This window comes from Lissotriton helveticus, chromosome 12, assembly GCF_964261635.1.
Source record: "Lissotriton helveticus chromosome 12, aLisHel1.1, whole genome shotgun sequence".
NCBI lineage: Eukaryota > Metazoa > Chordata > Amphibia > Caudata > Salamandridae > Lissotriton > Lissotriton helveticus.
Window position 1 is genome coordinate 140,105,610 of NC_136073.1, and position 11,728 is coordinate 140,117,337.

Consider the following 11,728-nt stretch of genomic DNA (forward strand, 5'->3'; position numbering starts at 1 on the left):
ATGACTGCTCCAGAGTGGATAACATCTTGCCTTAAAAACAGGACAAATGTCATCCATATTCTTTCTCATACAAATCCAACATCACAAATGCAGGTTTCCCCCAAGGTATTATCATCTCACCCATGCTTTTCAACACCTACATGAAGTAACTGCCAGCAATGATCAATGAAGTTCAGCTCACCTGCTATAAATACGTAGATAACACAAAAATACTTCTTAACCCCTTCACACCAAGCCCCCCCCCCCCACACACACACACTGTGCTAAGCCTTTTTTGGCTATTTGAGGTAGTTTGCGCTTAGGCCCCTGTACATTTTTTGACCACATAAGGCAGCCACACCAAATTTGCATTTTCTCTTCCAACATTATGGGGATTCTAAAGGTACCCAGGGTTTGTGGATTCTACTGGAGGGGACCCAGAAATTAGCCAAAATATAGCTACATTTTAGTTTTTTTGAGGAAAAATGGGAAAAAGGGCTACAGATAAAAGCGTTTGTTTTTTTCCCTGCAAATGGTATCTACAAAGGGGTTGTGGTGCTGAAATTACCATCTTCCCAGCTTTCAGGGACAAGCATACTTTTGTCAGAAAACCAACATTTCTTACACTGTTTTGGCATTTTTCTGGGAGATAGCCTATTTTTGCTATTTTTTGCGCTTTCAACCTCCTTCCAGTTAATGGTAGAAATGGGTGTGAAAGCAATAATGGATCCTGGAAAGCCATACATTTTAGAAAAGGAGACAAGATTCGAATTTAACAAGGGGTCATTTGTGTAGATCCTTCAAGGCCATTTGTGTCAACTTTTTCACCTGTAAATTCTTCTAATTATGACAACTGTTTGAAACCAATATAGAGTTACATCCACTGGACCTTTCTGGTTGCGTGGATGTATAGGACTTGTAGGTTCACCTAGAACCCGACAAACCCAGAGCCAATAACTGAGCAGCATCTTGCAATGGTTTTTATTATGTACCGGGTATATAGCAATATTTTGGGGGACATGTATACATGGAAAAATCGGTATGAAAGACACCTATGTAGCTCTGAAATGGGAACAAAATGTAGAGTTTAGAAACAGTAGATATTTGCACATTTCCGAAGTTGGGAGTACCCATAATAGCATGAGAATTAAAGGTCATTTTTCAAAATGACTTCTTTTCTACACATTGTCTTTCATTTGGAAGGCAGAAATGCATCCAAAGTTAATAGGTAATAACAGTTGCTCTAAAATTATGTGTTACTGTAAGTCTCCCAATAAAAGTGGTAGCTCACTTGTGTGAGAAGGCCTGTGCCCACGACAAGAAACGGCTCAAAATACAACGTGACCATTATAGCAAATGGGGTAACCCAAAAAGAGTCCTTGGATCTGGGTGTCGTATGTTATAAAAAACAATGGTCCTGGACCAATTATTCTAAAAATATTATTTAGACACAATAATAGTTTTCACACAACTAAGAGCTCACAATACTCAGTTCACAAGATGTAAACAAATCGTCAACTTAATCAAGAGAACATAATGTGCAGGACAAGAATAATTTTACAAAAGTTTATTTAATGCAAGACAAAGAATTTTAGATTTCAAATTGGTTTAAACACAATATAATTTAAACAAAATTAAGAGGGTCATGGAAGAGAAAAATAGGGGGAGATTGTTCAAGAGAATGTATATAGAAGGGGTGCTCAAACAATAGAGGGAGTCATGAAGACTCAGAGTTTAAATACAAAATGTAGGAGGCATATATTTACACCAATGTACAACAACTGATAATGAATAAACAGTTCAATGCAACCTGGCCATTAATGTAAAAATTAGTCATTGGAATTACGTAGCTTGAAAAGAATTGGGAAAATGGGAAATGGGAAAGAGGATGGTCCAGGTGCGAGAAGGGTTAGCGTCGATCTTTCGATCCGACTTAGCGGCAACCGAGGGAATTTAAAGCCTCAGCCATGCAGATCTTCCTCAGGACAAGGGGGGGTGTGTAGACCCTATAGAGTGAAACAAGGAACTTAAATTGGGTACTTATATGGGTTTACATAAATTATTATCTGCACATCACAGGACTGAGGACCCACCTCAACGCGAATCTTGTAGGTGCTTTGGACGGTCCAGTGAATGGCAAACCGATATCTGTAAATTAAATAATATTATCGGTTGCCTAAAAAGTATAACAGAATGGGGTTTGATTATAAGAAAGGGCAGGGTTTTGCGACTTACCCGAGTTGATGACAATTTTCAACTCTGTGTGAAGTAGATGCCCCTTGTTAAAAATCCAGTTTTCGTAACCGCATAGAAGCGCAGGTCACGTGATTGATTTAAACAATCCAGGGCACAGCTTAGTATATACAGCTGAGAACAAGAAAAGTGCGCTAAGTAAGGAATCCAGTAAGGAATACTATCCTACGTGAGTATCATGCTCAGAATCTAAGCTGATTCAAGGATAAATACCTGATAGCATTAGGGAACGACTTCCATCCTCAATCACGGTAGCAGCCGAATGGCAGCGGTAACACAGGAGAATTTAAGCAGCGTGTGGGGGCAGTGACCGAAGAGGGCGGTTACATGTAAATGGTAATGGGCGAAAGACTCATGAATCTGTCTAAAGCTTCCATAGCAAGCCATGCAAGGGTGCGTTGTTTTTGAAGCGGTAGGGAGCAACCACGTGTGATTGTTGATAAATGAAAAGGCCCAAGGTATACATAGTGAACCTACCATGTATACGGAATACAGTATTTTAAAAAGGATTGTATGAGACAGACCAGTTGCCCAATAACAAAACTAGTATATGGTAATACATAAAAGATTAATATAAAGCATACAAAATAAAATGTTTAGATACAAATACAATATTGCATTTCAAACATTGGACAAGGAGATGGAATTATGTCCTCTAAAGGTGAGTGCCATAGGTTCGCTAAGATTGGCATATAGGAGCAGGCGGAGCTTAATAACTGCTATAAACCATTGCTAAGTGCGGTTATCTGTCTTGTAATCTCTCCATATTCGTTTAGTCCTCTCGCTACAGTATCAAAACGGTGTATCCATCAACACTCGCGGAAGCTCAGAAATGTATAGAATTCCCCCCTCCATGGGTTGGCTTGGACTTTCTCTAGGACACACCAATGAAGGCTTCCAGGAGTGTGTCCAAAGGATATGAAGTGCTCCTTGTACCTGACATCGTATGCGGCTGCATTGTTGCAGGATGCAGGTCTTTACCTTTTGTTTGGTTTATCCGATATATACAAAGGCGCAAGGACAGGATATGGCATAGATTACCCCAGTGGAGTTACAATTAGTATGTTCTTGAAGTATATGTGTATAGTTGTTGTGTGTAAAGGTTTTTAGTCCATTGGTCATGGGACATGCCCTACATTGGCGGCACTTGAAATGTCCCTTGACAGGTGAAATATTCTATAGTGTTGTCTGCGTAGGTTTGGGTTCCATGTGTAGCAGGGACTTAACTACATGTTCCCTCACATTTTTGCCTTTGCGGAACACATGCATAGGTTGTGGTAGTCCACCAAGTTCTTCTGACACTAGGTGCCAGTGCCTGTTTATACTTTTCTTGATGGTGTTGCTCTTAGTGCAAAATGTGGTCACACCCACTAGCCTGTCCTGATACTTATTGCCTCTCTCTTTGGGTTCCAGAAGGGATTCCCTATGATTAAACCACACACGTTTCCGTGCCTTTTTGAGTAATCTTCGGCGATAGCTCTATCAATCAAGTCAAGTCAAGTCAAGGGAACTTTATTCGGTTGTTTAAAATAACAACCATAAAAGCATTACACACTATACACATATTAGCTCATAATTACATAAAAAGCAGTTAAAATGACATAACAAAGAAACACTCACAAAAAGTTACAGGCATATTAAAACGTTCAGATTCTTAAATAGAGATATTCTAAGGGCATAAAAAAGCTATCCTTTCAATTAACGGTACTACTATCCTTCCATACTTTTCCTAAATGTAATTGCCAGTTTTAAAAAACTACATACGAACAGGGTACAGTCACAACTTAGCAGCTGGAGATAATAAAGTGCCGGTCTGAATTGCAGAAAGTTCAATTTTTTAAGGCAAGGTTTTAAATATAGCCTCCTTGGTATATTATAAAAAGGACAAAAAAATAAGAAGTGTGCCAGGTCTTGCGGAGACTTTTCGTCGCAGCCGCAAGCCGGCAACACTTGTCCACGATGAGATCCCTTGGGCACAGCCAGAAGTAAATGAGATAAATCCAGCCTGAACCTTGTCAGCAAAAAACGATCATAACTTGACATTGGCCATAATAGGAACGGTTCCGTGAGCAAAGTTGTTTTTATTAGCGCATGATTTCGTACACTACTTTTCCTCATTTCACCAGACTCCCTGGCTATGAGTCTGGAAGAAATAAAAGCCTTCTTCACATGAATAACATCCAGTTTCGTAATGGAGTTTGGTGTTAAGAAAAGTTCGGGTCGCCCTATATCATTAAAGCAGTTACTCAGATACTTTATCCAGGGAACCTTCAGCCTATTTTCCATGTTAACGCTTCTCTCAGTATGAGCTGAGTGAGAGGTATGTCATCATTTAACCAGCAGTTTAACCAACATACTAGAGGGTTTACTGCCAATTTATCACATAAAAATGAGATACCCAGCTCTTCGTGTACAGGAAAATTTGCTGTTCCCCTAGGAACTCTTAGTAGCTGCTTGAGGAAATTGTTTTCAACTATCTCTAGGGCTCCTAGTGGGGCATATCCCCATATCTCACTGCCATAACATGCGGTAGTAACACTCTTGGCCTGGTAAAGAGGGAGTAATGCAGCAACTGGGCTATTGCCCATTTTTCTTGAAAAATCAACTATTGCCGCATTTGTCCTGATTACCTCTCCCTTTTTTTTTTGTATTACGGGTCCCCAGTTTAATTGATGATCAAACAGGACTCCAAGATAGGAAAATGTATTTGTTACAGGAATTGGTACTCCATTAACGTTTAAACGATTAGGCTTTTTGTTGCCCTGGCCAACCTTCATTACGAAAGATTTAGAGTTGTTTATACTCAAATCTCTGGATTTCATAAAGGTGAAAAAAGAATTTAGTAAGGTTTGAAGACCATTAGCAGTTCTGGCTAAAAGGACTGCGTCATCCGCATATAGCAGAACCGGCAGTCCCTTTCGTCCAATGTAAGGATAGTCTGCATTTGTACTTAAAAGGTGCTCCTCCAATTCGTTTATATATAAATTAAAAAGGAACGGGGCCAGAATGCATCCTTGTCGGACTCCCCGGTACACTCCAAATTCTTTTGTCACTTTGAAGTCTTGTGTGTACCTAACGTTTGCTCTCGTATCAGAGTGCAAATCTTCTAATAGGTTAATTAAGTTCTGCTCCACGCCCATTTTCGCCATGGCGTCCCAGAGCTTTCTACGGCTCACACAATCGAAAGCCGACGAAAGATCCATGAACGCCATGTGAATTGTTCCTTGTCGGGCCTTGGTATACTTCCCTATAATTAGGTATAAATTTAGACATTGGGTAATCGTAGAATGGCCGGGCCTAAATCCGTATTGGATTGGTTATATTACATTATTTTCATCTGACCATGTGACCAGTCTATTTAAAATTACTCCCCCCACTACTTTAGCAACAGAGTTGATTAAAGATATTGGTCTATAGCAGAGGGGGCTATTACGGTCTCCTTTTTTAAACACGGGCACGATGGTAGATACCCCCCATGACTTAGGGCAACCACGAGCCACAGCCGCATTAAGTACGGCTGTAAGAACTGGTGCCCATAGTGATGTACAGAATTTAAAAAGGTCCGGTGGAAGACCATCCGGTCCTGGGGCCTTATTACTTGTCAGCCCTTCAATTCCCTTTACAACCTCATTTATTGAGAAGAGCAATTCTTTAAATTTAACCGAATGTTTTCAGCCTACAACTCATTATTTTTAAAAATAGAGCTAAAATGATTAACCCACTCTTCCTCTGGGATATTAGTACCCACAGTAGGATTTCTTGGATGATCAAATAAGGGTTTATTTATAATATCCCAAAACTTAGAGCTGTCTCTCAATGTTTCAGGATCTAGTAGAGACTCCCAGACGCTTTTCTTTACCTCTCTCCTGCGATTATCGAGGGACTTTTTGTACCTTGCACGCAGGACCTTGATAAGCGCTGGATCTCTAGGTTTTGTTTTCAGAGCTATCTTAAGCTCACGGCTAGCCTTGGAGCAAACTTTATCAAACCACTTTGGGTTACTATTTGTATTCCCTTTGACTGACACCGTTAACAATGACCCTACTTTTAAAGCGACATCCTCAAAGGATTCTAGGATTTATAGCGGTACTGATGCAGATGATATACATACTGAGAGTTCAGGACTACATATGTTGTTAATAGAAGCATACAGGTTTTCACAGTTCACCAATGACCATTTTAAGCAACGCTTTCCATTTATACATTTTATGGACCCACGATCCACACAAGGTTTTCGTTGTTCGAAGATTTTCCCACCCATTTTGATACATATAGGGTTATGATCGCTATAAATGCTCATTTGAATGCAGAAGTCCAGAACAACATTAGCGAGGTCAACAGACAGTAGAATGTGGTCTATGTATGATCCTGATGCATGGCCTTTAAATGTGGGAGTAAGAAAAATAGTTTGATCCGCCACTGTAGACATTGCTGTGATTAAGTTGTTTTCATTCATTAGCGTGTTTAGTTCTGTTCCACGCCACGAATGGTCAAAATGAAAACCTTCCAGGCTATTACAACCCAGTTGGCCAATAGCGGTCTCTCCAGGATTCCCACATGGATGTGTATTAAAATCGCCTGCAATTAGTATTTGGCGGGGCAAATGTCCAGCATTATCCCTTAAGAATTCACATAGATTCTGTATATTACAATCGCCGGTCTGATTCACTGCATTATAGAAATTGATCAGCGTGAGCTTAGTTTTTCCCCTCTTTAACTCTAAAACTTGAATATTTCTGTTTCCAGTATGGTGTTCAACTTTAAGACATTTAAGAGCCAAGTTGACATATATTGCCAGCCCCCCTTTTGCTCTACCACTAACTGAGGGATCTGCAGGAGTGAAGAAGCTTTGATAGCCCTCAATATGTACATTTTTATCCAGCAACCATGTTTCTTGGAGACATATTATTGCATGTTCCTTGACAAAAGACAGCCAACCGATATCACTGGATTTATCATAGAGCCCGGCTATATTCCAAGATATTAAACTTTCATTACATGTTAATGATAAGCACAGAGTTTTATCTGCAATTTCCTCTACAGCTGGAACAGGGAACATTGGGCCTATACAACTGCCTACCTGTGCTTCCACAGAATGATGTATTATGACAGCTTGGATAGGAACAATGTTTTGTACATTTAGTAAGCTTTTGGGTCCATTTATCTGGGCCGATGGAACTATCATCTCCGTATTTAATCCATGCGACGCAGATGTATGGTTCTCATTTCCTAGTCCTACATCTTGTTGTATACAATCACTATGGCTAGGAAGAAAGGGTATATCGAATAGTCATTCCACCCCTTCCAACCCTCCCTGACCATAGAAGGCATCGAACCTGTTAGAAGTGGGGATGTTGTACTGATTGTTAAAATGGATAGGGTATTGATGTTCTTGTTGGTGTATCTGTTGAGGTCCTTCCCATCTATCTAAACGGTGCCCCCAATTTTTACCTAGTGTACTTGAGCCCCAGCCATTTATTGTTCCATTCCACACTGGCCTGGTATAGTTATGGGTTGTATTTGGGTAAGTCATGCTTCGCTGTTTTTTACCAAAAAATTCTAGGGTAAGTGGAACAATGGTACCTCTCCTGCGCTGAGGAGGGAGAATGTTTGATAGAATATTTGGTAATACAGCTGAGTTTGCAAAGTTTAGGACTATGCAGTCACCTTTTAATTTTTTGGGATTTTGCCCTATCCAAGGTACCCTTCTGGATGACTTAAGGTCTTCTGCTAGCTGTTGTTTCCCCCAAGGTGCCATCTGCATATTACCAGACAGCCAATGCAGGGCCTTACTTGTCAATGCTGTGGGGGATTCTAATTGGTCATTAGCCAAAGGGGGGACATTTGCCAGAACCAACACAAGAGGTGACGCATCTTCTAAGAATTGTAATGAATCTTTTTCTGTACTTAATATGGTCGATACAGATAGTTTTGGAGGCTGATCTTCTCTTATCGTTGGTTGATTATGCTCTATTGCTGGTGCCTGTCCGGTGGGGTTGGTATGTGATTCATTTACACCTCCCTCTATTCCTCTTGCGGTAAGCTCTTTTGTGCTATTAGCTAAATTTGTGACTAAAGTTGATATATTTGTCACCTCTTCCGCTATCTTTAACTGGACCGCACCTAGTTTCTTTACATCAGCAGAGAGCTTGTCTAATTTAGCCACTACTGGTTTAATGAGGGCCTTAAATTTACAGTCTATCATGTCAGCTATCCTAGTTAGAAACTCTTCGTCCATATATTGTTTCCCAATTTCATCTCCTTGCCCCCTATTTTTATCCCTGATTTTTGGTGGCGATGCAGCCCTCTTTCTCCCTGGATGAGACCCGCCGCAATGTATTTGTGGTTTTCTACACTTTCTAAACGCACGTGTAACCGGTACGTGAACAGGAGGGTCTTCATCTACAGTATTCATCTGTGTACCCTCCTGTACAGGGGGGTCTTGTTCTATATGTTCTATATGGGACTCAGTATCATTCTCGTGGGTTGAATCTTGGTCGGATTCTATAAGTACACTATGGATAAGAGTCCCGCTATCATATGTCTCTATATCTGGGGCTTCATTTCCCACATCCTGAGATGGTATATCTACCCACGGAGAGTTTGGTGGTGGGCTCAGGGGGGAAAGATTAGGGGATTGACTTAAACCTAGTGACTGTGTCCTTTCATTATTAATCTTGGATACTACATGTACCATATAATTATCCATGGTATTTGCCGCAGCGAGTGGGATCTTTTTTGGCATCCGCATTAATATTAGTAGCAACGCTTGAGTTTTATCATGCAAGTGGGTTTAACAATGTATATCAAGAATGCTATAATAGTGAGTTACAATTTATGTATGACCAAGAGCAAAATGTCTTACTGCAGCCAGATGACTCGTATTCAACACGGACAGTATGACGTGCCCAGTCCAGTCACGACCTGTCTCGGACTGTCTAAGACTGTCCGCCCTTTGTCTGGGCTTCGTCCCGCGCGCGTCCCGCGTTCGCGGAGAGCCTAGACTTGTCTTGTAGCCCTCAGCAGGCAAGGGGCGTGGCCTCTGCGGGAAGAGGCTACAGCTGTTGGTAATGCCTCGCAGTCCCGCAGCGCTACAGCTTCAATCAGCGGCACTCCGACAACTCGAGTGCGTCTCCTGTCACGTACTTTCACAGCCCCAGCAGCACTGTACAAACTGAATTCCTGGTCCTCAGTGGGTCCCGGCAGCAGAGTCTTTTGGGAGTCAGCTAGTGAGTGGCACCCGCGAAGCGGGTGCCGCGAAAGGTTATGGGCTCAGCAAACAGGGGGTGTGGCCGCTGCGGGAAGAGGCTACAGCTGTTGGTAATGCCTCGCAGTCCCGCAGCGCTACAGCTTCAATCAGCGGCACTCCGACAACTCGAGTGCGTCTCCTGTCACATACTTTCACAGCCCCAGCAGCACTGTACAAACTGAATTGCTGGTCCTCGGTGGGTCCTGGCAGCAGAGTCTTTTGGGAGTCCGCTAGTGAGTGGCACCCGCGAAGCGTGTGCCGCGAAAAGTTATGGGCTCAGCAAACAGGGGGCGTGGCCGCTGCGGGAAGAGGCTACAGCTGTTGGTAATGCCTTGCAGTCCTGCAGCGCTACAGCTTCAATCAGCGGCACTCCGACAACTCGAGTGCGTCTCCTGTCACGTACTTTCACAGCCCCAGCAGCACTGTACAAACTGAATTCCTGGTCCTCGGTGGGTCCCGGCAGCAGAGTCTTTTGGGAGTCAGCTAGTGCGAAAAGTTATGGGCTCAGCAAACAGGGGGCGTGGCCGCTGCGGGAAGAGGCTACAGCTGTTGGTAATGCCTTGCAGTCCCGCAGCGCTACAGCTTCAATCAGCGGCACTCCGACAACTCGAGTGCGTCTCCTGTCACGTACTTTCACAGCCCCAGCAGCACTGTCCAAACTGAATTCCTGGTCCTCGGTGGGTCCCGGCAGCAGAGTCTTTTGGGAGTCAGCTAGTGAGTGGCACCCGCGAAGCGGGTGCCACGAAAAGTTATGGGCTCAGCAAACAGGGGGCGTGGCCTCTGCGGGAAGAGGCTACAGCTGTTGGTAATGCCTCGCAGTCCCGCAGCGCTACAGCTTCAATCAGCGGCACTCCGACAACTCAAGTGCGTCTCCTGTCACGTACTTTCACAGCCCCAGCAGCACTGTACAAACTGAATTCCTGGTCCTCGGTGGGTCCCGGCAGCAGAGTCTTTTGGGAGTCAGCTAGTGAGTGGCACCCGCGAAGTGGGTGCCGCGAAAAGTTATGGGCTCAGCAAACAGGGGGCGTGGCCGCTGCGGGAAGAGGCTACAGCTGTTGGTAATGCCTCGCAGTCCCGCAGCGCTACAGCTTCAATCAGCGGCACTCCGACAACTCGAGTGCGTCTCCTGTCACGTACTTTCACAGCCCCAGCAGCACTGTACAAACTGAATTCCTGGTCCTCGGTGGGTCCCGGCAGCAGAGTCTTTTGGGAGTCAGCTAGTGAGTGGCACCCGCGTAGCGGGTGCCGCGAAAAGTTATGGGCTCAGCAAACAGGGGGAGTGGCCGCTGCGGGAAGAGGCTACAGCTGTTGGTAATGCCTCGCAGTCCCGCAGCGCTACAGCTTCAATCAGCGGCACTCCGGCAACTCGAGTGCGTCTCCTGTCACGTACTATCACAGCCCCAGCAGCACTGTACAAACTGAATTCCTGGTCCTCGGTGGGTCCCGGCAGCAGAGTCTTTTGGGAGTCAGCTAGTGAGCCAGCTCTATCAATCAAACGGGACATAAGTTCTTCTGACTCACGAAAATAATCATCCTTTTTTGAGCAATTCCTCCGCAACCGCAGGAATTGCCAAAGGGCAAATTGTCTCTAAGGTTGCGTGGAAGATGGCTTAAGTAACGCAACAAGGTGTTAGGTTCACTTGCCTTTCTGTAAAGGCTGGTGTATGGTTTACCTCCTTCTGCTCTTATGGTTAAGTCCAAGAAGTTAACTGATGAATTGCTGTACTCCAGTGAGAATTTAATATCATCAGAACAGTTATTCAGTCAAACATGAAATTCTTTTAGTAGTTTTTGTTGCATTGCCAAATCAGTAGTACATCGTCAATGTACCGACGCCATAGGTCGATACACTGACTGTAGGGATTCTGTTCACTCAGGATATGCGTGTGCTCATAGATGTCCATAAATATAATTGCTAGGTTTGGCGCAAAGCTCGCCCCCATAACAACTCTCTTCGTTTGGATGTAGAAATCACCCTGAAACGAAAGACATTTTTCGGCATGGCTACATTAAGATGTTTAATAATGAATTCGGTGGGGACTCTGTGTGTTTAGGACATGTGTCCAAGACTTCATGCATCACTCTCAATGCCTCTCCTTGAGGAATATTCGTAATAAGGATGTAATATCCATGGTAGCCAGAAGGGTGCCATCAGCATCATATGGGTAGCTGTCCACAATCTCGGCGATTACGGAGATTACGATCCGTCTTCTTGGGGAGATCATTACTAGTGGTTCAGGTCTTTAT